Consider the following 24,056-nt stretch of genomic DNA (forward strand, 5'->3'; position numbering starts at 1 on the left):
TTTATCTGCTCATATCATTTCACTATTTTGGCTTTAATGTGTATGACTTAGAATAAAATAACATGCTATCCCTTTAAATATTTTATGGTGCAACTTGGAAGAACAATGGACAACTGGAAACGGAAATCTAATACTGGGTGACTTTAGCCAAAGCACCGAGCCTCTCTGTGCATGTTTCCACATCTTTAACACAGAGATGATAACACTAGTCATCACAGAAATGTCAAAAACATCAAAGAAAAATATATATATGTATGTGTGTATATATATATAAGCATTCATTTGTTTTTAATTTTAAGATTATAATTTCCAGTTTTTTTTAAAAAAGATTGGCTTCCCCTCAAATATTCTGAATTAGTAAGGAACAGGCCTTAAGCCTGCTTCTACTTGGCTATCTTTTCTGAGTACGTTTCTAGGTTGAAGATTTAATCATACCTGGTGGCAGCTGAGGTTATAATCTAGTTGGAATATTTCCTCCAAATCCAAATTGTTTCAACATAGGAAACACACACACACACAATTATGTAAGTGTGAAGCCTGTGAACACCACGATAATTTACTTCAACTTACTCTTATTTCCTATGATCGTGAAGAAAAACTGGCCTATTCAAACCAAGTCTTTTTGCTTCCAACGCAAAAAATGGAAGGAATACCAACGATGAGAGCCATCAGGTATTTCATCAGAAAGGGAATCAGATCTGGACGACTCATTTGAGTAACCTACAAGAAGGGAAAGAAGAATACTTTAAATATATACATAGAAACTTCTCTTCAAGACCACTGTAAAATCTTTAAATAAATAGTAAAATAATTATACAAGTCTGACGTCTGCACTTACACAGTCCGATCATTTTCTCGTTACATGTAAAAGATATACTGCTAAAAATCTGACAATGACTATACATTCTATATTCTATAGCCTGAGTTCTATACTTTTCTTGCTAGCCAATGGTCAGTTCAGTTCAGTTCAGCGGCTCAGTCGAGTCCTACTCTCTGCAATCCCATGAACCACAGCACGCCAGGCCTCCCTGTCCATCACCAACTCCCGGAGTTCACTCAAACTCATGTCCATCGAGTCGGTGATGCCATCCAGCCATCTCATTCTCTGTCGTCCACTTCTCCTCCTGCCCCCAATCCCTCCCAGCATCAGAGTCTTTTCCACTGAGTCAACTCTTTGCATGAGGTGGCCCAAGTATTGGAGCTTCCACTTCAACATCAGTCCTTCCAATGAACACCCAGGACTGATCTCCTTTAGAATGGACTGGTTGGATCTCCTTGCAGTTCAAGGGACTCTCAAGAGTCTTCTCCAACACCACAGTTCAAAAGAATCAATTCTTCGGCGATCAGCTTTCTTCACAGTCCAACTCTCACATCCATACATGACCACGGGAAAAACCATAGCCTTGAACAGACGGACTTTTGTTGGCAAAGTAACATCTCTGCTTTTTAATATGCTAAGAAGGTTGGTCGTAACTTTCCTTCAAAGGAGTAAGCGGTTTTTAATTTCATGGCTGCAGTCAAGATCTCAGTGATTTTGGAGCCCAAAAAAATAAAGTCTGACACTGTTTCCACTGTTTCTCCATCTACTTCCCATGAAGTGATGGGACCAGATGCCATGATCTTAGTTTTCTGAATGCTGAGCTTCAAGCCAACTTTTTCACTCTCTTCTTTCACTTTCATCAAGAGGCTCTAGAGTTCCTCTTCACTTTCTGCCATAAGGGTAGTGTCATCTGCATATCTGAGGTTATTGTTATTTCTCCTGACAATCTTGATTCCAGCTTGTGCTTCTTCCAGCGCAGCGTTCCTCATGATGTCCTCTGCATAGAAGTTAAATAAGCAGGGTGACATTATACAGCCTTGATGTACTCCTTTTCCTATTTGGAACCTGTCTCTTGTTCCAAGTCCAGTTCTAACTGTTGCTTCGGGACCTGCACACAGGTTTCTCAACAGGCAGGTCAGGTGGTCTGGTATTCCCATCTCTTTCAGAACTTTCCACAGTTTATTGTGATTCACACAGTCAAAGGCTTTGGCATAGTCAAGAAAGCAGAAATCAATGTTTTTCTGGAACTCTCTTGCTTTTTCCATGATCCAGCGGATGTTGGCAATTTGGTCTCTGCTTCCTCTGCCTTTTCTAAAACCAGCTTGAACACCTGCAAGTTCACGGTTCACGTATTGCTGAAGCTTAGCCTGGAGAATCTTCTATACAGGCATTCTCAAAGATATTGTAGTCTGGTTCCATACCACCACAATAAACAAATACCACAATAATGTGAGTCATGGGGATTATTTTCTTTCCCAGTAGTATCTACTCCTAAGAGTCATATAATAACAATGCTCATATCTAAGTTAAAAAATAGTTTATTGCTAAAAAATGCTACCCATCACCGAAGCCTTCAAGTGACTCATACTGTTTTCGTTGTGGAGGGTCTTGCCTCGATGCTGAAGGCTGCTGACTGATCGGGGTGGTTTCTGTAGGCTAGGATGACTGTGGCAACTTCTTAAAATAAGATAACAATGAGATTTGCTGCATCCTCCTTTGACTCTTCCTTTCATGAAAAATTTCTCTGCAGCATGAATTACTGTTTGGTAACATTTTACCCAAAGTAGAATGTCTTTCAAAACTGAAGTCAATCCTCTCAAACCCTGCTTCTGCTTTATCAACTAAGTTTATGTAATATTCTAAATCCTCTGTTGTCATTTCATCAATCCTCACAGCATCTTCCATGTCAAGAAATCATTGTCTTAATGCTCACCCATGAGAAGCAACTCCTCATCTGTTAAAGTTTTATCATGGGATTGAGGCAATTTAGTCACATCTTCAAGTTCCACTTCTAATTCTAGTTCTCTTGCTATTTTCTACCACACTGGGTATTATTTCCTCCACCAAAGTCTTAAAGCCGCGCAAGGCACCATGAGGGTTGGAATCAACTTCTTTCAAACTCCTCTAATATTTATATTTTGACCTCGTCCCTTGAATCGTGAATGTTCTCAATGGCATCTAGAGTGGTGAATCCTTTCCAGGTTTTCATTTAACCACCCAAATCCATCAGAGAAATCACTATGGTAGCTATAACCGGAAAATGTATTTCTTATGGGACTTCTCTGGCAGTCCAGTGGTTAGAATTTGGCACTTTCACTGTGGTGGCCCAGGTTCAATCTCTGGTCAGGAAACTAAGATCCTGCAAGCTGTGAGGTGTGCCACTCCCAAAATATATTTCTTAACTAATAAAACCTTGAAAGTTCAAATTACTCCTTGATCTACGGGCTGCAGAATGGATGCTGAGAAGGTAGGCATTAAACAACGTTAGTCTGGTGCGTCTCCATCAGAGCACTTGGGTGACCAAACGCATTGTCAATAAGCAGGAATATTTTTAAAGGAATCTCTTTTTTCTGAGCCGTAGATCTCCACAGTGGGCTTCAAATAGTTAGTAAAACATGCTGTAAACAGATGTGCTGTCACCCATGCGTTGTTGTTCCATTTACGGAGCACAGGAAGAGAAGATTTAGCATAATTCAGAATGGCAAATGAGCATTTTGTTACCGTTCACTTGCCACATCCTATCCTACTCTTTTAAAACCCCATGGACTGTAGCTCACCAGGCTCATCTGTCCATGGGATTTCCCAGGAAAGAATACTGGAGTGGCTTGCCATTTCCTTCTCCAGGGGATTTTCCCGACTCAGGGATCAAACCCACATCCCCTGCACTGACAGGTAGATTCTTTACCACTGAGCCACCAGACCAGCTGCATTAGCCCCTAACAAGAAAGTCATCCTGCCCCGTGAAGCTCTCAAGCCAGGCACTGACCTCTCCTCTCTAGCTATGAAAGTCCTGGTGATATCTTCTTCCAATAGAAGACTGTCCTGTCTACACTGAAAATCTGTTGTTCACAACAGCCACCTTCATGAATGACCTTAGCTAGATCTTCTGGATAACTTGCGGCAGCTTCTACATCAGCACTTGCTGCTCTGCCATGAACTCTTGATGCTACAGAGATGACGTCTTTCCTTAAACTTCAAGAAATCGACCCCTGCTAGCTTCAAACCTTTCTTCTGCAGCTTCCTCATCTCTCTAAGCCCTCACAGAATTAGAGTTAGGGCCTTGTCTCAGATTAGGCTTGGGCTTCAGGGAATCCCACGGCTGGCTGACCTAGGCAGATCCCAAAACCTTTTCCATATCAGCAATAAGGCTGTTTTGTTTTCTTATCATTCATGAACTCACTAGAGTTATCATTTTCGATTTTCTTTAAAAAACCTCCCTTTAGATTCACAACTTGGATGCTGGGCTCAAAAGGCCTAACTTTTGGCCTGTTTCAACATTCAACATGACTTTCTCACTAACCTTAATCATGTCTAGCTTTTGATTTAAAGTGAGACGTATGCAACTCCTGTCACTTGAACCCTTAGCGGCCACTGTAAGGTTAGTTGGCCTGATTTCAATATCGTTGTGTCTAAGTGAATAGGGAGGCCCATGGAGAACCTTTTCTATGGAAACCCACCCCCAAAACTTGTATGACTTGCTTTATTGGCATATTTGCTTTATTGCAGTGGTCTGGAACCAAACCTGCAATATCTCAGAGATATGCCTGCTATGCAAGTGTTACCAAAATGTGACATTCTGATTTGGTTAAGTATGAGGTGTACTGCAGAATCTATATGCATATTTTAATTTATTCCAGGTGATATTAATGGAAAGGCCTGGCTGAGAAGGACAAATAACAATATATACAGTCCATTTTACATAGAAAAACCCACAAAAGATACATGTCAAATGCTCAGAAACCTGATTACTGCTTGGGAATGGGATTACAAGAGATTTCAAATTGGTTTTTCTTATGTACTTTAATTTCTGTATTTTTGTCAACTAACATATATCAATAGGAGAGGAGGACAAAAAAATGAAAGGAGAGGGTAGGAGAGGAAGAGCAGTCGTTATAGACAGTAGTACACATTTTGAGGTGGGAGGTAAAGGAAAAGATATCATTTTGGTCTCATATTTTCCTGTTCTTTTTACATTAAAAGCAAAATTTAAAAACACACTCTAGAGTTCTTTGAACTCTGAAAGCACATGATGTAAACAGAGCTAACACTGTAAGCTGATATTAAGGAAACAAAAAGAAAAAACAGCGGCCCCAAACATAAAACCATACTAAAATTATCATCAAAACCACAGGAAGGGATCAATTATCCGAAGAAATGTACATCTGGGCTTTTGACTACCAAATATTTTTTTCACATGTTTATATAATCAGTTTCAGAGTCATTGCTGACTTTTACCTCGTAACATATATCTCACCACAAGGCCTTTCCACTAAGACTCAATCAATTTATTTCTACATTGATATAAAACATTTTCCATAAGCCTTCTATACACAACACAGTCACAAAACCGAGCGTCACTTAGAGAAACTGGTGTTCAAAGAAGTTGACTGTGTAAGAGGTGTGATAATTGATACATAACTATATGGGACGATCAATTTACGACTTCTTATCACTATTACTATATAGTATATAGTAATATATAAAATAACACTACATATAATAGTATATATATACACTATACATAATAAATATAACATATATTTATATATAATAACATATAACAAACTATATGCAACCAGCACTTCCAAGCATGGAGAAATCATTTTAAATGAATAACTTTAAATTAAATCAATGTTCCCATCAAGAACAACTTCAAAATATAGGAAAAGTTTTAAAGTATCTCTTGAAGGCTACTAGAGAACTACTGAAGGAAAAGAACTAGACAGACCAGGAATCAGAGAGCAGGGAAGCATGCAGAGGTGGCCCGGTAAGTGCGGCCACTTCTCCAAGGAGGTATCTGCTGAACCTGGGTGTAAGGCAAGAGACTGAGACGCAAGTTTTGCCCAAGCTGATGCTAGAGAACCAAGAAACCAGCAGGGCTCTGGTAGGCGTGCAAGACCATAGACAGTACATGTGTATATTTAACTGAATCACCTTGCTGTACCCCCTGAAACTAACACAACACTGTGACTCGATGATGCTCCAATATAAAATAAAAATTAGAAGAAAAAAAAAAGACTACAGACAAAATTCAAAACAAAAGGGACAGACGGGTGAACAGGGAAGTTCCGAGGTCTGGGCCTGACACAGAGCTAATTTTCCCTTCAAGATATTTAACAATTCTGGAGATGCATAGGGCAGGAGGGTAGGAAGCTAAGCACAAAGCCTCTGAAAAGCAGAGTGGAGATTTTGCCAGTGTTATCAGTATGAGGAAACATAAATTAGAGGCTCAAGTCCAGCTAGGGGAAATGGGCATAACTCACTCACAGCTGGAAGCCCCTCCTCTGAGTGACCACACGTCAGCAGTGGGAGCAAATGACAGGGAGGCAGAGGCCGGTCAAAACTGAAACCCAGCCTCAACTCAGCTCAGTCCCAAGACAGTACATGGGAAATATGTGTGAGAAAATAAAAGATGAAGGATTCCAGAAAATTGGAATCGATCACAAGAAGGACCAAATGGAACTTCTGTAAGTGAAATACATAAATGATGACGTAAAGAGCTCATTAGATATATATACCAGAAGAAAGAACTGGCAAAATGGAAAACAAGGCAATAGAAAATATCCAAACCAGAAGCACACAGACCAAAACCTACTGAAAAATGCAGAAAAAAAGCATAGTAGATATGTAAAACACATGAAAATGTTTAGGATATACATAACTGGAACCTCAAAAGAGGGAAGAAAGAAGGAACAGCGGCAATATATAACAAGATGATTGTCAAGAATTTGTCAAAACTGATTAAAGACAACTCATAGATCTGGCAACCCGCTCCAGTACTCTTGCCTGGAAAATCGCAAGGACAGAGGAGTCTGGTAGGCTACAGTCCATGGGGTCACAATGAGTCAGACACGACTGAGCGACTTCACTTTCACTTTTCTATAGATTCAAACAGGTATGCAGATCCCCAGAAGAATACATACAAAAAAATATACCTAAGCATATCACATTTAAACTGTGGAAAACCAACGAAAAATATCGGAAAAACAACCAGTGGGGGGAAAAAAGATACCTTACCTTCAACAGAACAACTACTGCTGGATTTTGGAATGCTGGAAAACAACAGAATGACCTATTCCGAGAACTAAGAGAAAACAACTGCTCACCATAATACTATGGTCAGCAGAAATACTCTTTAATAAGTGAAGGCAAAGTAAAGACATTTTCAGATAGGCAAAAACAGAAAAATTACTGGCCCAAACCTACACTAAAAGATAAAAGTAATCTAAGATTAAAATTCAAAAGGAATTAAAAGCCACAAAAGAGGTGAATGGGTGGGAAAATAGAAATGAATATTCTCTGTAAAAACAAAACATAATGCCTTAAAGACATATGAAATACAAAATAATTATGTGTAATAATAAAATGATAAAGACAGGGGTCAGAGGAACACTAATGGGAGAGTGACCAAAGTTACTGTTTTTATTAGAATATTGAAAGTCAAGAGTACATATCCTAATTTCTGGGGTAAGCAATAAAAGAATGCACAACTAACTAGGTAACCAGAGAGAGAAATACAGTAATACAAAAGAAGTCAAGACAGGAGAGAGAAAAAGAAAAAGAGTTTGGAAACACTGAAATCAAATAATAAGATGGCAGATTTAACCCAAGTACCTCACCAACTGCATTATATATAAATGAACTACCGACTACATAAGAGAGGAAGATTGCTGGACTAGGTACAAAAAAAAAATTGCTGACAGGAATGCAAAATGAGGCAACCACTATGGAAAACAGTTTGGCGACTATTCAAGCAGTTAAACATAAAACTGTCACATGACCCTGCAATTCCACTCCTAGGAATTACCCCAAATAACTTTAACTAAGCAAAAATAATCCTGCTTATTTAACTTATATGCAGAGTACATCATGCGAAATGCCAGACCGGACAAAGCACAAGCCGGAATCAAGACTGCCGAGAGAAATATCAATAACCTCTGATGCGCAGATGACACGACCCTTATGGCAGAAAGCAAAGAACCAAAGAGCCTCTGGATGACAGTGAAAGAGGAGCGTGAAAAAGTCCGGCCACCTTCTATCTCTCCCCCGGCGCCTCAGGCTAATTCGCCAAAAGGACCAACACAAAGGGAAGGAGGAGGGGCACCCACTACATGTTCTCTAGGCCTTTTAGAAAACACGGAGTTCTTCCTTTGGCCACATACATCCAAATCTACAAGAAGGGACATATTGTAGATATCAAGGGAATGCATACTGTTCAACAAGGAATGCCCCACAAATGTTACCATGGCAAAACTGGGAGAGTCAACAATGTCACCCAGCATGCTGTTGGCATCACTGTAAACAAACAAGGGCAAGATTCTTGCCAAGAGAATTAATCTGTGTATCGAGCATATTAAGCACTCTAAGAGCCGAGATAGCTTTCTGAAACATGTGAAGGAAAATGATCAGAAAAAGAAGAAAGCCAAAGAGAAAGGGACTTGGGTTCAGCTGAAGCGCCAGCCTGTTCCACCCAGAGAAGCACACTTTGTGAGGACCCATGGAAAGGAACCCAAACTGTTGGAGCCCATTCCGATGAATTCATGGCCTGATGGGTGTAAAAATAAAGACCTGGACTGTAAAAAAAACAAAACACAACAACAAAAAAAAAAAACTTGGCTTAAAACACAAGTTTCAGAAAACTAAGACCACAACATCCAGTCCCATCACTTCATGGCAAATAGACAGGGAAACATTGGAAACTGTGAGAGACTATTTTGAGGGGCTCCCAAATCACTGCAGATGGTGACTGCAGCCATGAAATTAAAAGACACTTGCTCCTTGGCAGAAAAGTTATGACCATCCTAGATGGCACATTAAAAAGCAGAGACATCACTTGCCAACAAAAGTCCGTCTAGTCAAAGCTATAGGTTTTCTGGTTGTCATGTATGGATGCGAGAGTTGAACTATAAAGAAAGCTGAGTGCCGAAGAATTGATGCTTTTGAACTGTGGTGTTGGAGAAGACTCTTGAGAGTCCCTTGGACAGAAAGGAGATCAAACCACTCTATCATAAAGGAAATTCGTCCTGAATACTCATTGGAAGCACTGATGCTGAAGCTGAAACTCCAATACTTTGGCCACCTGATGGGAAGAACTGACTCATTGGGAAAGACCCTGATGCTGGGAAAGACTGAAGGCGGGAGGAGAAGGGGACGACAGAGGATGAGATGGTTGGATGGCATCACCGACTAAATGCACAGGAGTTTGAGCAAGCTCTGGGAGTTGGTGATGGACAGGGAGGCCTGGCAAGCTACAGTCCATGGGGTTGCAAAGAGTCAGACACGACTGAGCGACTGACCTGAACTGAAGCAAAAAGGTGCGTATGAATGTTCATAACACAGTAGTGTTATTCATGATAACCAAAAAAAGCAAAATAAAGCAAAAGCAAGCAAAGGAAAGGAAATAAAGAAGAGAAGTCAACGACACTGAAATCAGAAAATCAATTTTTTAAAAAACATCACTCAACCCAAGAGACGGTTCTTTGAAAACTTCAGTACAATTGATAGGGTTCTAGGATGAATGACTTAAAAAGACAGAAAAACACAACTTAACCAATATCAAGAATGAAAAAGAGGGTATCACTAGAGACTGTACCGACATTAAAAATAGAATAAGGAAGGACTTCCCTAGTGCCCAGTGGTTAAGAATCCGCCTGCCAATGCAGGGGACACAGGTTCGATCCATGGTCCAGGAAGATCCCTCATGCTTCAGAGTGACATGCCCGTGTGTCACAACTACTGAAGCCCACACTCTAAAGCCCAGGCTCTCCAACAAGAGAAGCCAGCACAATGAAAAGCCTAAAACAAAGAGTAGCCCCATCACTCTGCAACTAGGGAAAGACTGCACGCAGCAATGACAACCCAGCACAGCCAAAACTAACATTCACTTTCCAATAAAAATGCTAAAAATATATAAGTAATATTACAAACAACTCTACACATATCAACCAGACAAGTTAGATGAAGTAGACCAATTCTTCATAAGTCAGACTACCAAAACTCACCCAAGATGAAACTGATAATCTGAACTAGTCCTATAACTATTCGACAAATTGAATGTGTAGTTTAAAATCTCCTGAAAAAAGATATTCAGGCCTGATGCTTTCATTGATAAAAATCTAACAATTTTAAAAGAATACCAATTCTACACAATCTCTTCCAGAAAACAGCAGAGAACTAATGCGAACAAATTCTGTGAACTTCGGATTACTTAATATTCAGTTCAGTTCAGTTGTTCAGTTGTGTCCAACTCTTTGAGACCCCGTAGATTGCAGCAAGCCAGGTATCCCTGTCCATCACCAACTCCCAGAGTTTACTTAAACTCATGTCCACACAGTTGGTGATGCCATCCAACCATCTCATCCTCTGTCATCCCCTTCTCCTCCCACCTTCAATCTTTCCCAGTATTAGGGTCTTTCCCAATGAGTCAGTTCTTCCCATCAGGTGGCCAGACAATCTTGCTATGGAGCCAAACAATCTTTGCTATTCCAAAGAACAGCAAGGAGAGATAAGAAAGCCTTCCTCAGTGATCAGTGAAAAGAAATAGAGGAACACATTAGAATGGGAAAGACTAGAGATATCTTCAAGAAAACTGGAGATACCAAGGGAACATTTCATCCAAAGATGGGCTCAATAAAGAACAGAAATGGGACGGACCTAATAGAAGCAGAAGATATTAAGAAGAGGTGGCAAGAATACACAGAAGAATTCTTCAATATTAAAGCAAAACAATAGTGTGTCCGTCGCTCAGTCATATCTGACTCTTTGCGATCTCATGGACTGTAGCCCGACAGTCTCCTCTGTCCATGGAAAGCTCCAGGCAAGAATACTGAAGTGGGATGCCATGCCCCTCTCCAGAGGATCTTCCCAACCCAGGGATTGAACCTGTGTCTCCTGCATTGCAGGCAGAGTCTTTACTTTCTGAGTCACCAAGGAAGCCCAACAAAGATAATACAAAAGATGAAAACCGTAGACTAATACCACCCCCTTAAAAAATGCAAAAATTCCTTCATAAAATAGTAGGAAATCAAGTCCAAAAATATATTAAAAGCACTATACGACACCACAACTTAGTAGGATTTGTTCCAGAAATCCAAAGCTGGTTCAATATTCCAACATCAATGTAATCCACCAAATCAACAGGCTAACATAACAAAGAGAAAAATCACACGATCATACCAAATGATGTCGAAAAAGCATTCATGATTTTAAAAGTTTTCAGCAGACTAGATATAGAAAGTAACTTCTTCAACTTGACAAAGTATATATGCAAAATCCCTACGGTAAACATATTTTGTGGTGAAAAACTGGATTTCTATCTTCAACACTGGAAACAAGGGAAGAATGCCGAGTCCCACCACTCATATTCCGCAGAGTCCTAGAAGTCCCATCAGCACAAAACAAGAAAAGGAAACAAAAAGTGTAGAGACTGGAAAAAGAAAACTGTCCCAATTGGCACGTGACATTACTGCCTACGTAGACCATCCCAAGGAATCTCAAAAAAAATGTTTAAATTAGTCACAACAACAAAAAACAAATAAAATTTATTAGTCCTAGAATGAGTAAGTTCAACAAGGTTGCAGAATACAAGAAAAACACACCTAAAAAATGAATGTCTGTATACAATTGTGCTTTTATATCTATTGAACATGCAGAAACAAAATTAAAACAATACATTTATAATCCCATTTACTTTTTAAAAAGGAAACACCTGGGTATATACTTAACAAAACACATACGGCTTGTGTGCTGAAAGGAAGACATAAATAAATGAACAGATATATATTTTATTAGTCTGCTAGGGCTGTTGTAACAAAGTCCCTCAAACTGAGTGGCTTAAACAACAGAAATTGATTGTGTCACATTTCTGGAAGCTAAAAGTCTGAGACCAAGGTGCTGGCAGAGCCATACTCCCCCTAAGGTGATAGGGAAAGATATGTTCCAGATATCTTTCTCAGCTTCTAGCTGCTCCTCGGCTTGTGGCAGCACACGCCTAAGCTTCACACAGCATTCTCTCCATGCTTCTACACGCATCGACCCTCTATGCGCATCTGTGTCTAAAATGGCCTTTCCTAAGGACACCTGTCATATTGGAACAGGAGTCCCTCACTACTTCAGTATACATCTGTCTTAACTAATACCATTGAGAATGACCCTATTTTCAGATAAGGTCACATTCCGAGGTACTGGAGGTTAGGGCTTATTAGGGGCACTCAAGGGACTCCCCTGATGGCTCAGACAGCAAAGGATCTGCCTGCAATGCGGGAGACCCAGGTGCAATCCCTGGATCGGGAAGATCCCTTGGACAAGGGAATGGTTACCCACTCCAGTATTCTTCCCTGGAGAGAATTCCATGGAGAGAGGAGCCTGACGGGCTACAGTCCATGGGGTCACAGAGTCAGACACGACCAAGCAGCTAACACTTTCACTTTTCAGGGGGACTCAAGTCAATCCACAACAACATTGTTTATGGATTGGAGATTCATCATCTGACCTCTAGATTTAGTAACATTTCTGTCACAATCCAGTAACATTTTTAGTAGTTAAAGACAAGCTTATTCTAGATTTTATACGGAAAAAAAAGTAGAATAAATGAAACACTTTAAAAAAAAAAAAAGTGGGAAAAATCTTACTATCCAATTTTAAGATTTACTGTATAGCTAACAAAAATCAAGACACTGTGGTATTGGTGGTGAAACAGACGCAAAGATCAACAGGACAGAATAAAGAATCCAAATATAAATCTATACAAGGACAGATAACGGATTTTTGAGGAAGAAGCAAAAGCAGTTCAATAGTGTAAGGATAGAGAGCCTCTCCAACAAATAGCGAGGAAGCTAGTGGCAAAAAAATGAAACTTACTTTATACAAATTAACTCAAAGTTGATCATAGATTTAGATGTGAGACATAAAGGTATAAAACTTCAGAGAATTTGCAGACCAACTGAAGAGTTCTTATAAACGACACCAAACATGCACTCTCTAAAAGGAAAAAACTTGGTAAACTGGACTTTGTTAAAATTTAAGACTTCTATTCTCCTAGACTTTGTTAAAAGGATGAAAAAGCAAGCTATAGACGAGAATAAGGTATTTACAAACTACATTTCCAACAAAGGATTTGTATCTAGAATAAATAAAGAACTCTCAAAGCTCAAAAGTCAAAAACAATTCAACTGAGAATGAACAATAGACATGAACAGACATTTGATCAAAGAAGATATATGAACGGCACATGAAAAGATGTCCAATATTATTAGCCATAAGGGAAATGCAAATTGAAATCACGTAAGATACCACATCATCTGAGAAAAGCTGAATAAAAAAGTGCAAATACCAAATGGTGGTAAGAATGCTGAGAACGTACGTCTCTCATACACTGCTGGTAGAATGTAAAACGGTAGAACTCTATGGAAAATAATTGAGTAGTTTCTTAAAAACTCAAACACATGCTTATCATAGAACCCATCAATCACACTCCTGGGCATTTATTTACCCAAAAGGAAAATTTATGTCTGCAAAAAAACCTGTATATGATTGTTCACAGCAGCTCTATTTGTAATAGCAAAAAGCTGGAAACAACTCAGTATCCTTCAGCGGATGATTAAACAAACCGCAGAACATCTCTATACCAGAATAGTACTCAGCAATTAAAAACAGTCACAACTAGGACATGAAACAACCTGGATGGATCTCAAGGGTATTATGCTAAATGAAAACAGTCAATCTCAAAACATTATATACTGTATGATTCTATTTATATAACATTCTTGAAATGACAAAAGTATAGGGACAGAGAACAAATTAGTCATTGCCTGGGAATAGGAAAGGGTGGTAGGGAGAAAGGAAGCACAAGAAAGATGTGGTGATAAAAACAGTTCTGTATCGTTTTGGTGTTTTGTTTTCTTTTTGCCACGCTGAGGGTCTTGTGGGATCTCAGTTCCCCAACGAAGGATCCGAACTCCTGCCCCCTGCAGTGGAAGCACAGTATCCTAACCACTGGACTGCCAGGGAATTTCCACAGTATCTTAACCAAAGTGATGGCTACGTGAACATATACATGTGATAAAAATGCACAGACAATAAAAATACATGTACATGTGCATATACAGACACAAAAATGAGTACATGTAAAAACTGGTGAAATATGATAAAGGGCTAAAGAGTATACCAATGATAACTTTCCTTTTTTTTTTTTAGATCACCTGTACCTTTAAAATTTTTTATTTATTTATTTGGCTGTGCTGGGTCTTCACTGCTGAGTGCAGGCTTTCTCTAGCTGCAGTGAGTGGGGGCTACCCTCTAGTTGCATTGTGCAGGCTTCTCATTGCAGTGGCTTCTCTTGTTGCAGAACACAGGCTCTAGGGCATAGAAGCTTCAGTAGTTGTGGTACATGGGCTTAGCTGTCCCGAGGCATGTGGGATCGTCCTGGATCGGGGATCAAACTGGTGTCCCCTGTACTGGCAAGAGGATTCTTAACCACTTGACCACTAGGGAAGTCCAACGTCCCAGTTTTGATACTAATAGCTATATAAGATAGCAAGACACCGCCCCCTCCAAGCCCCTGGTGAAACTAGCTACAGTATATAGAATTTCTACACTACTTTACCTTCCTGAGCTGCTGCTGCTGCTAAGTTGCTTCAGTCGTGTCCGACCGTGTGCGACCCCCATAGATGGCAGCCCACCAGACTCCCCCGTCCCTGGGATTCTCCAGGCAAGAACACTGGAGTGGGTTGCCATTTCCTTCTCCAATGCATGAAAGTGAAAAGAAAAAGTGAAATCACTCAGTCGTGTCCGACTCTTAGCCACCCCATGGCCTGCAGCCTACCAGGCTCCTCCATCCATGGGATTTTCCAGGCAAGAGTATTGGAGAAAGTTGCCATTGCCTTCTCCCTGTGAGTCTACAACTATTTTAAAGTTTAGGGATTCCCTGGTGGTCCAGTGGTTAAGAATCCACCTTGAAATGCAAGGGACACCAGTTCAATCCCTGGTCTGGGAAGATCCCACATGACACAGGGCTACTGAGCCAGTGGGCCACAACTAATGAGCCTGAGCTCTGGAGACTGCAAATTGCAACTATTAAGCCCACGCTCCACGACTACTGAAGCCTATGCACTTTAGAGCCTGTGCCCTGAAACAAGAGAAGCCACTGCATCGGAGAAGCTCTTAATCCACAACTAGAAAAAGACTGTGCACAGCAACGAAGACCCAGTGCCACCAAAAAAAAAAAAAAAAAACTTCAAAGCTTAAAACTGCATTATATTCACAGCTGATACGTGTATAGACATCATGCATGCAAGCATGTGCATGCCCTAAGTCAGCCTCAGACCCACTCAGTCCCCAACCATACAACACCAACTAAGCTGATACTGACATGTCACCATGGTAGTAAAACCTCCATTTGTGAGCCCCATCATGAATTATAAAATTGACTTGAATCACTATTTTGTGCTCCCTGCACTGAGTATAAGGCTTTAAGTTTATGCTTCTGTCACTTACTAGCTAGAAGTATCTTGTGCTGTATCTCAGCTAGCATTTATGGACACTTACTACAGGCTGGGCAGTGTTCTAAGTGCTTCACATACCTAACTTAAATCTTTTCAACAATCCCATAAGGGAGGTACTATAATCAGTCATAACATTTTATAATAAATGTGAAGAAAAGAAGACATAGAAAGTTAAGTACCTCGCCAAAGATCACATAGCTACAAAGACAGTCCCAAGAGTTAAACCGTGGCATTCTTATCCAGAGCCCGTGAGCTTATTAACCAGTTTGTTCTCTGTAACCTCTCTAAATGTCAGCTTTTCCTCTATAAAATGGTGTTAATATATATAGATGCATTAAGGAGATCAAACCAGCCCAGTCCATCCTAAAGGGAAACAACCCTGAATATTCACCGCAAGGACTGATGCTGAAGCTCCAACACTTTGGCCACCTGATGTGAAGAGCCGACTCACTGGAAAAGACCCTGATGCTGGGAAAGACTGAGGGTAAGAGGAGAAGGAGATGACAGAGGATGAGACGATTGGATGGCATCACAGGCTCAATGGAGATGAGTTTGAGCAAATTCCACGAGATGGCGAAGGACAGGGAAGTCTGGCATGCTGCAGTCCGTGGGGTTGCAAAGAGTCGGACACAACTTAGCGACCGAACAACAACAATATATACAAATAAGAATATATAAAATAGGATACAGCACCTAGTAAATGACAGCTTAAAAAGAGATTAGGAAAGAGTTACAAATTAAGAAAGCTGCAGAAGGCCTATTGGATGGGCACGAGGAACCCTGCTCAATTCCCTGTGCTCAACTACCAAGTGAAAAAGTCAACTGTCAACTGCAATGGTGTTTTTCAAAAAGCAAAAGAAAACATGCATTAATCTCTGCATCACGACTCTGGGTGAAAGAAACCAGACATAAAAAAGTAGATACTACATGTACATTCATATAAAACTCGAGAAAATGAACACTAACCCACAGTGACAGAAAGCAGATCAGTGGTTGCTTACAGCAGGGAGGCAACTCAGAGGGGTGGACTACAATAGGCACAGGGAAGCTTCTGTAGTGTAATACTGTTAGCCCCTCAGTCGTGTCAGACTCTTTGCGACCCCACGGACTGTGGCCCACACAGGCTCTGTCCACGGGATTCTCCATGCAACAATACTGGAGTGGATTGCCATTCCCTTCTCCAGAGGATCGGGAAGAACCTCGAACCTGGGTCTCCTGCATTGCAGGCAGATTCTTTACTGTCTGAGCCACAGGGACGATCCCCAGGAAGCTTTTGAGGTGATGGACATGTATGCTATCTTGACAGTGATGATGGCTTCACAGATATATACTTCTGTCAAAACGCAAGCTGAACACTGTTAAATGGGTACAGTTAACTGTATACACATCATACCTCAACAAAGTTATGTAAAAACAAAAAGCATTCATCTTTTTCAAATAAGCAAACTGTCCTGATTATAACTCTAACAATTTTTAACTTCAGCAAAGTAAAAATTAAATGTTAGCCAGCATACTGCCAAGTTGAGAATATATATAAGGAACACAGACTCTCAAAGCTCTGTCAAGGAGGAAAAAAGAATCTTCAGCTGATAAAATTTTTAGAAGATTCTTACTGAGTACTCCCTTAAGCTGCAGTACTTTTATTCACTAAATTAAGACCAGGGTATACGAAGTTTACAGACTGAAAAATAACTTTCTAAAATTAAATTCCTGGCTTCTTCAACAAAGGTGCAAGACAGGGAACCTTCTATTCTTTGTTCAAAGTCAAATGAACCAAGCCTTTGTGCTCCTATTCTCTTTCTTCTTTGAAAGTTCCATTCCTGCTGACAAGCCTTCAAGCACAGCAACAGCCCAAGCTTAGCAAGGAGTGTGAAAGGGGAACAGAGTCAAAGGCCAAAATTTGATTCATGAGAATCAGAATGCCAATCTCTGTCACTTTACAAAGCGTCTGATAACCACAGAGACTGTATCCTACCGGGTTTGGGAATATTATGACTCAGTTCAGTTCAGTTCAGTCGCTCAGTCGTGTCCGACTCTCCGCGACCCCATGAATCACAGCACGCCAGGCCTCCCTGTCCATCACCAACTCCCGGAGTTCACTCAAACTCATGTCCACAGAGTCGGTGATGCCATCCAGCCATCTCATTCTCCGTCGTCCCCTTCTCCTCCCGCCCCCAACCTTTCCCAGCATCAGAGTCTTTTCCAGTGAGTCAACTCGTCTCATGAGGTGGCCAAAGTATTGGAGTTTCAGCTTTAGCATCAGTCCCTCCAATGAACATCCAGGATTGATCTCCTTTAGAATGGACTGGTTGGATCTCCTTGCAGTATAAGGGACTCTCAAGAGTCTTCTCCAACACCACAGTTCAAAAGCATCGATTCTTCGGCGATCAGCTTTCTTCACAGTCCAACTCTCACATCCATACATGACCACGGGAAAAACCATTGCCTTGACTAGACGGACCTTGGTCGGCAAAGTAATGTCTCTGCTTTTTAATATACTATCAAGGTTATGACTAAATTCACTAAATGTGAAACCAAATGTGGAATGGCCTTGAAAATTCAAAAATGGTATTCATTCCATTTTAGATCCAAATTAGAGTAAGAAATTACTTTTAAATAGAATAATTTTAAGTGATGTAAAAGAAGACCTTTAAAAACTTTTTTCTAAGAATAAAACTCTACAGAGAAAAGGTCTAAAACTTTAAGAATTGCTTTATATTATATATATATATATAAATTCCATGTTTGTAAAATATCTTTAGTCCCATCGATTTGCTTTTCTTTTATAAATTTATTTTGTTAATGTCTTATGACAGCATATTAAATATCTCCCAATATCAGTTCAGTGAGCTAGTTTGCAGAAATATGACTTTATCACAGGAGTATATTTATCTCAGGTCAAAGGGGAGCTCCTGAAGCAGCCCATAAAATTTGACTTTTCTTCAGGAAGTAAAAAATGGTTATGAATTATAGTCTGTCTCAAAAGATAAAACTTTACAAACTAAATTCATCAGAATTAATACTTTAATTTAAAATAAGCATTTTAAGGCATTCTTTTTTTTTCTTTTATTTCTTTCAATTGGAGGCTAATTACTTTACATTATTTTATTGGTTTTGCCATAACATTGACATGAATCTGCCCCCTGTGCAGTGGTCTAAACTGCAAGAGAATCAATTAAACTGTTAAAACTTTATTTTTTCCTAAAGTCAGAAATAACTAAATGCAATTAATTCTCCACTACATGTGTATTTTTCACGTTTTTCAATTTAGAAGTTTCCTAGTTCCTGGCTGATTTCCCTGTCACATGATAGGCTCTTCAATCCACTTCACCAGGCTGTTGTTTGCTTAGGAAAAACCACCTTATTAATACTAACCTAAAGAGAAGATAATAAGTCAGTCTGCGTGATAATGCATGTATCCTAAAAATATAAGCCATGAATTTAAAGAATAAATACAAAGAAATTTCGTTTCCGCAAATGCCTATCCACAAAATGTTAATCACTGGTACAAAGGGGTATTAAATTATAGTATCCTCTTAAAAAAAAAAAACAAAACACAACAAAACCCTACCTTTCAAGGTCAATTCAAACATAACCTGCAACAGATCCTTTCCACACATGATCCTTTCTCTTTTGAATCCTCTGAGAACTATATGCCTATTTATGGCATTTACCAAGTTCTTCCTGAAGTTTCAGTCATTCAGATAAAAACATATTTAATAAATACTAAGTCTGAGACACTGCAACTGGGAGCTAGACAAAAAAGGACAGCTGGGATTTTTAAAAATAAAGTTTCCGTACTAATTTTACTATTTTAAAAACACAATGTGTTTCTTGCAAAAAAATCAGAAAACACAAACATTAAATGAAAAACACAGAACATGCAAATAAATCATGTTAATTCAAGAACAATCACTGCTGGTCTTGACAAAAATCTTTCCAGATCACTTACTCTACATAAACATGAATACACTTCTTTTCTTCAACAAAAACAGGATGATAACACATACATTATTTTATTATCTATTCCTATTTTTTTCCTGTTAATTAATATATCAAATTTGGCTTCCCTGGTGGCTCAGTAGCAAAGAATCCACCTGCCAAGCAGGAGACGCTGGTTCAATCCCAGGGTCGGGGAGATTCCCTAGAGGAGGAAATGGCAAACCCACTCCAGTATTCTTGCCTGGGAAATCCCATGGACAGAGAAGCCTGGAGGGGTACATCAAGTACAACCATTAGAATTTGACAGGCAAAGATGGAGATGAGATTATTTAGGCAGAAAGAGAATGAGAGGTCTAGAGATAAGAAAGCTGGTTTGTTTTATTCCTTTACTTTACTATACTACTTACAAGTGTAAATACATAATGTTGAAAGCTTCAGGTCGCTTTGACCTTTCCCCGCTCCAAAAAAAAGGGCAAAGGCAAACACTGGTGTTCACAGGACAGTGGTATCTTTGGCACTCCTGTCAGGACTACCATTACCAACCCCAACAAACCCACAACTATTGACAGTTCCAGGAGATCATGTGCTGAGGGACACCTCTACAACACAACCACGACTGACTACCACCTCTTCCGGAATCCACAGTTTATGAAGTGCGTTAACTCACTCAGACATTTACTTGGCAGTTACTATGTGTGAGGTACCATGTTAGCTGCTGGCCCTACAAAGATGAATAAGGACCTCAACAGCAAGTTCTGCTTTCAAAAGCAAATATCCTTCAGCAGGACCTGAACTAAAAAATGAGGACAAGTTTGCACCCAATACAGCGGCTATCACTCCAAAACAAAAACCCAGAAAATAAATAGTGTTGGTGAGGATGGAGAGATACTGGAACCCTTGTGCATCGCTAGCAGAAATGTAAAATGGAGCAGCTGCTATACAAAACAATTCAGCGGTTCCTCAAAAAACTAAACAGGATTATCATGCTATCCTGAAATTTCACTTCTTGGAATACCCCCAAAAAAACTTAAAACAAAGACTGGAAGAAATATTTATTCATCCGTACTCATAGCAGCTATAGTCATAATAGCCAAAAGGTGGAAGGAACTCAAGAGTCTGATGAATGAATGATTAAACTAAACGTTGGGCATAAATATACAATGAAATATTATTCAGCCTTAAAAAGGAAGGAAATTCTGACATTTGTTACAACATGGATGAATCGTGAAGACATTGTGCTAAGTGAAAGAAGCCAATCACAAAAGGACAAATATTCTATGATTTCACTTAAATGAGGTACTGGAGTCGTCAAATTCAGAGAGAAAGAAAAAAAGTAGAACGGTGGCCGCCAAAGGTTGAGGGGAAGGGAGAACAGGGAATTATTGTTTAACAGGTATAGTGTTTCAGTTTCAGAAGCTGAAAACGTGCTGAAGAAGGACAGTGATAATGACATACCAAGGTGACTGTACTGAATGCCACTGAACTGCACACTTAAAAATGACTGGAATGGGGGAATTCCTTGGTGGTCTCATGGTTAGGACTCCGAACTTTCAGTGCCGGGAACTGGGTTCAATCCCTGGTTGAGGAATTAAGATCCTACAAGCTGCATGGTATGCCAAAAAAAAGAAAAGTTTCAAATGGTAAATTTTATGTTATATATATTTTGCGTGCATGCATGCTAAGTCACTTCGGTCATCTTCAACTCTTTGCAACACTATGTATTGTAGCCTGTCACACTCCTCTGTCCACTGGATTCTCCAGGCAAGAATACTTGATTGGAAGCCACGTCCTCTTCCAGGGGATATCCCCGACCCTAGGATCGAACCCACACCTCTTGCATTGGCAGGCGGTTTCTTTACCACTAGTGCAACATGTATATTTGGCCACAATTAAAAAAAAAAAAAAAAAAACTCTGAGGAACATTATCTATAAGTGCTACTATGAAATAGACAGGACATATTGTTAAGTAATAAAACAAGGTAGAGAAAACAAACAGTATGACACTATATCAAAAGAGCATGAAAGAATATATAGCTATACACAGATATTATACAGACATTTTCTATAATTACTGTACTTTTTAATGGAAAGATAAACAAAAAGCTTTAAAAAAAACAACTACCGCCAAGGGAAGGAAAGAAGGTTAGGATTCCGCTGGTAAAGAATCCACCTGCAGACTCCGGTTCAATTCCTGGGTCGGGAAGATCCCTTGGAGAAAGGATAGGCTATCCACTCCAGTATTTGTGGGCTTCCCTGGTGGCTCAGATGGTAAAAAATTTGCCTGAAATTCGGGAGACCTGAGTTCGATCCCTGGGTTGGGAAGATCCCTTGAAGGAGGGCATGACTACCCACTCCAGTATTGTTGCCTGGAGAATCCCCGTGGACAGAGGAGCCAAACAGGCTACAGTCCATTGGGTCTCAAAGAGTCAGACACGATGAGTGACTAAGCACAAACACTGTCCAGAAACTAGACTCCTCTGAATGTACCTTGTCGTATATATCAAGTTTTTAAACATGATTATAAAATAAATCTAAACCAAAAAATTTTAAGTTGTTCCTCAAAATCAAAATGAAAAACAAACCTAAACTGTATTGAGTTAAACCAAACAGAGGAGTACTTAACTCTAAAGTACAGTAATCTGACTGCACATCCTTGGTGAAATACATCCTAAGGACATAAGGAATACAAAGAAACCTTACAGGGCTTTCAGTAACGATACTGATACGATTCTGAAATTAAGTAATGTCTGTATATCATAAGCTTTTAGCATGAGAAGAAACAAAAATTCTAAAAATATTAAATAAAAACAAGTTATCAGTATAAACTCATGCTGAACTATCTTTTTTAAAAAAAGTATTTCCTAGCTCCATCTTTAAAGAGACCTATAAATTACTAACCTAGTATCAATAATCATAGCACCCAGAGAGCAGTCTGTAAAAATCCGTGAAAATTCTCTCCAACTAAAAGGAACCAGCACTTCCTAAAGAAAGTGATAATTCTAAGTTCAGAGGCAGAATTTTATGAAATAAGGTTGGATCATACCAGACAGCAAGGAAGCTATCAGAAACCACTAGGGTAGTATCAAAAACACTTAGGAGCTATCTTGAAGAGTTGCTCACTACCAAAAATAGAACAGACTCAGCCACAACAAAATAACAAGTGCAATGGACTGGAACACATAAAATATGGGAAAAATCCCTGAGTTCATAATGATACTTGAAAGGAGAACAATGATATTTGAAAGGACAAAGATCTCATTAGTCACTTTTGAAAGATTCTTGGGAATCAATTTATTATCCTAAAACCTAACAAAGGAGAACAGTTGCATGTTTACTGTCTTTTTCAGATGAACTGAACATAAGAGTAACAAAACAGTCCAAAATCAACGTGAGAAAGTTTTTGTTTAAAGTATTCTAGCTGAGAAATGAAGAATGATTGCATATCACCATTTTACAAACCCCTAATAAAATTATAGAGTAAAAAGCAGATATTACAGTGCCTTGGAAGGATTCTTTCAAAACAAAAACAGACAGAGGAACATGGTCAAAAACACCAGAGGGATGCAAACAGCAAAATAAAGTCAGAGAAAATCTGTAGGGCAAGTGTGTTACAAGCAAAAAGGAAGAAGGGAAACAGAAGGAGAAACTATAAATTAAGAGACATATCAGTTCAGTTCAGTCGCTCAGTCATTCCGACTCTGTGCGACCCCATGAACCGCAGCGCGCCAGGCCTCCCTGTCCATCACCAACTCCAGGAGTCCACCCAAATCCATGTCCATCGAGTCGAGGATGTCATCCAACCATTTCATCCTCTCTCACCCCCTTCGCCTCCTGCCCTCAATCTTTCCCAGCATCACGGTCTTTTCCAATGAGTCAGCTCTTCGCATCAGGTGGCCAAAGTGTTGGAGTTTCAGCTTCAACATCAGTCCTTCCAATGAACACCGAGGACTGATCTCCTTCAGGATAGACTGGTTGAATTTCCTTGCAGTCCAAGGGACTCTCAAGAGTCTTCTCCAACACCACAGGTCAAAAGCATCAATTCTTCTGCGCTCAGCTTTCTGCACAGTCCAACTCTCACATCCATACATGACCACTGGAAAAGCCATAGCCTTGACTAGATGGACCTTTGTTGGCAAAGTAATGTCTCTGCTTTTTAATATGCTGTCTAGGTTGGTCATAACTTTCCTTCCAAGGAGTAAACGTCCTTTAATTTCATGGCTGCACTCACCATCTGTAGTGATTTCGGAGCCCAGAAAAATAAAGTCAGCCACTGTTTCCACTGTTTCTCTATCTTTTTGCCATGAAGTGATGGGACCGGATGCCATGACCTTAGTTTTCTGAATGCTGAGCTTCAAGCCAACTTTTTCACTCTCCTCTTTCACTTTCATCAAGAGGCTATTTAGTTCTTGTGCTTGGCATTTCTCACGATGTACTGTGCATAGAAGTTAAATAAGCAGGGTGACAATATACAGCCTTGACGTACTCTTTTCCCTATTTGGAACCAGTCTGATGTTCCATGTCCAGTTCTAACTGTTGCTTCCTGACCTGCATACAGGTTTCTCAAGAGGCAGGTC

General features: G+C 39.7%; 1 protein-coding gene and 1 pseudogene across 8 annotated transcripts in view; one reads left to right on the forward strand and one right to left on the reverse strand.

The window, feature by feature from the left end:
• Positions 1-765, reverse strand: part of LOC129557803 (putative ankyrin repeat domain-containing protein 20A2) — a 71,324-nt gene extending 70,559 nt beyond the window's left edge. For 2 of the 8 annotated variants that reach the window (XR_016035287.1, XR_016035289.1), the window contains exon 1: positions 571-753. The gene's annotated coding sequence lies outside the window, so the exon portion shown is untranslated. Of the gene's footprint in view, positions 1-570 lie in introns of all 8 variants that reach the window. The other 6 variants (XR_016035288.1, XR_016035294.1, XR_016035290.1 and 3 more) reach the window with 5 other exon arrangements.
• Positions 1-24,056, forward strand: part of LOC148774802 (frizzled-3 pseudogene) — a 69,253-nt pseudogene that overhangs the window by 23,815 nt on the left and 21,382 nt on the right.

Source organism: Moschus berezovskii, chromosome 19 (genome assembly GCF_049115385.1).
Source record: "Moschus berezovskii isolate FMDL1 chromosome 19, NW_MosBer_1.0, whole genome shotgun sequence".
Taxonomy (NCBI): Eukaryota; Metazoa; Chordata; class Mammalia; order Artiodactyla; family Moschidae; genus Moschus; species Moschus berezovskii.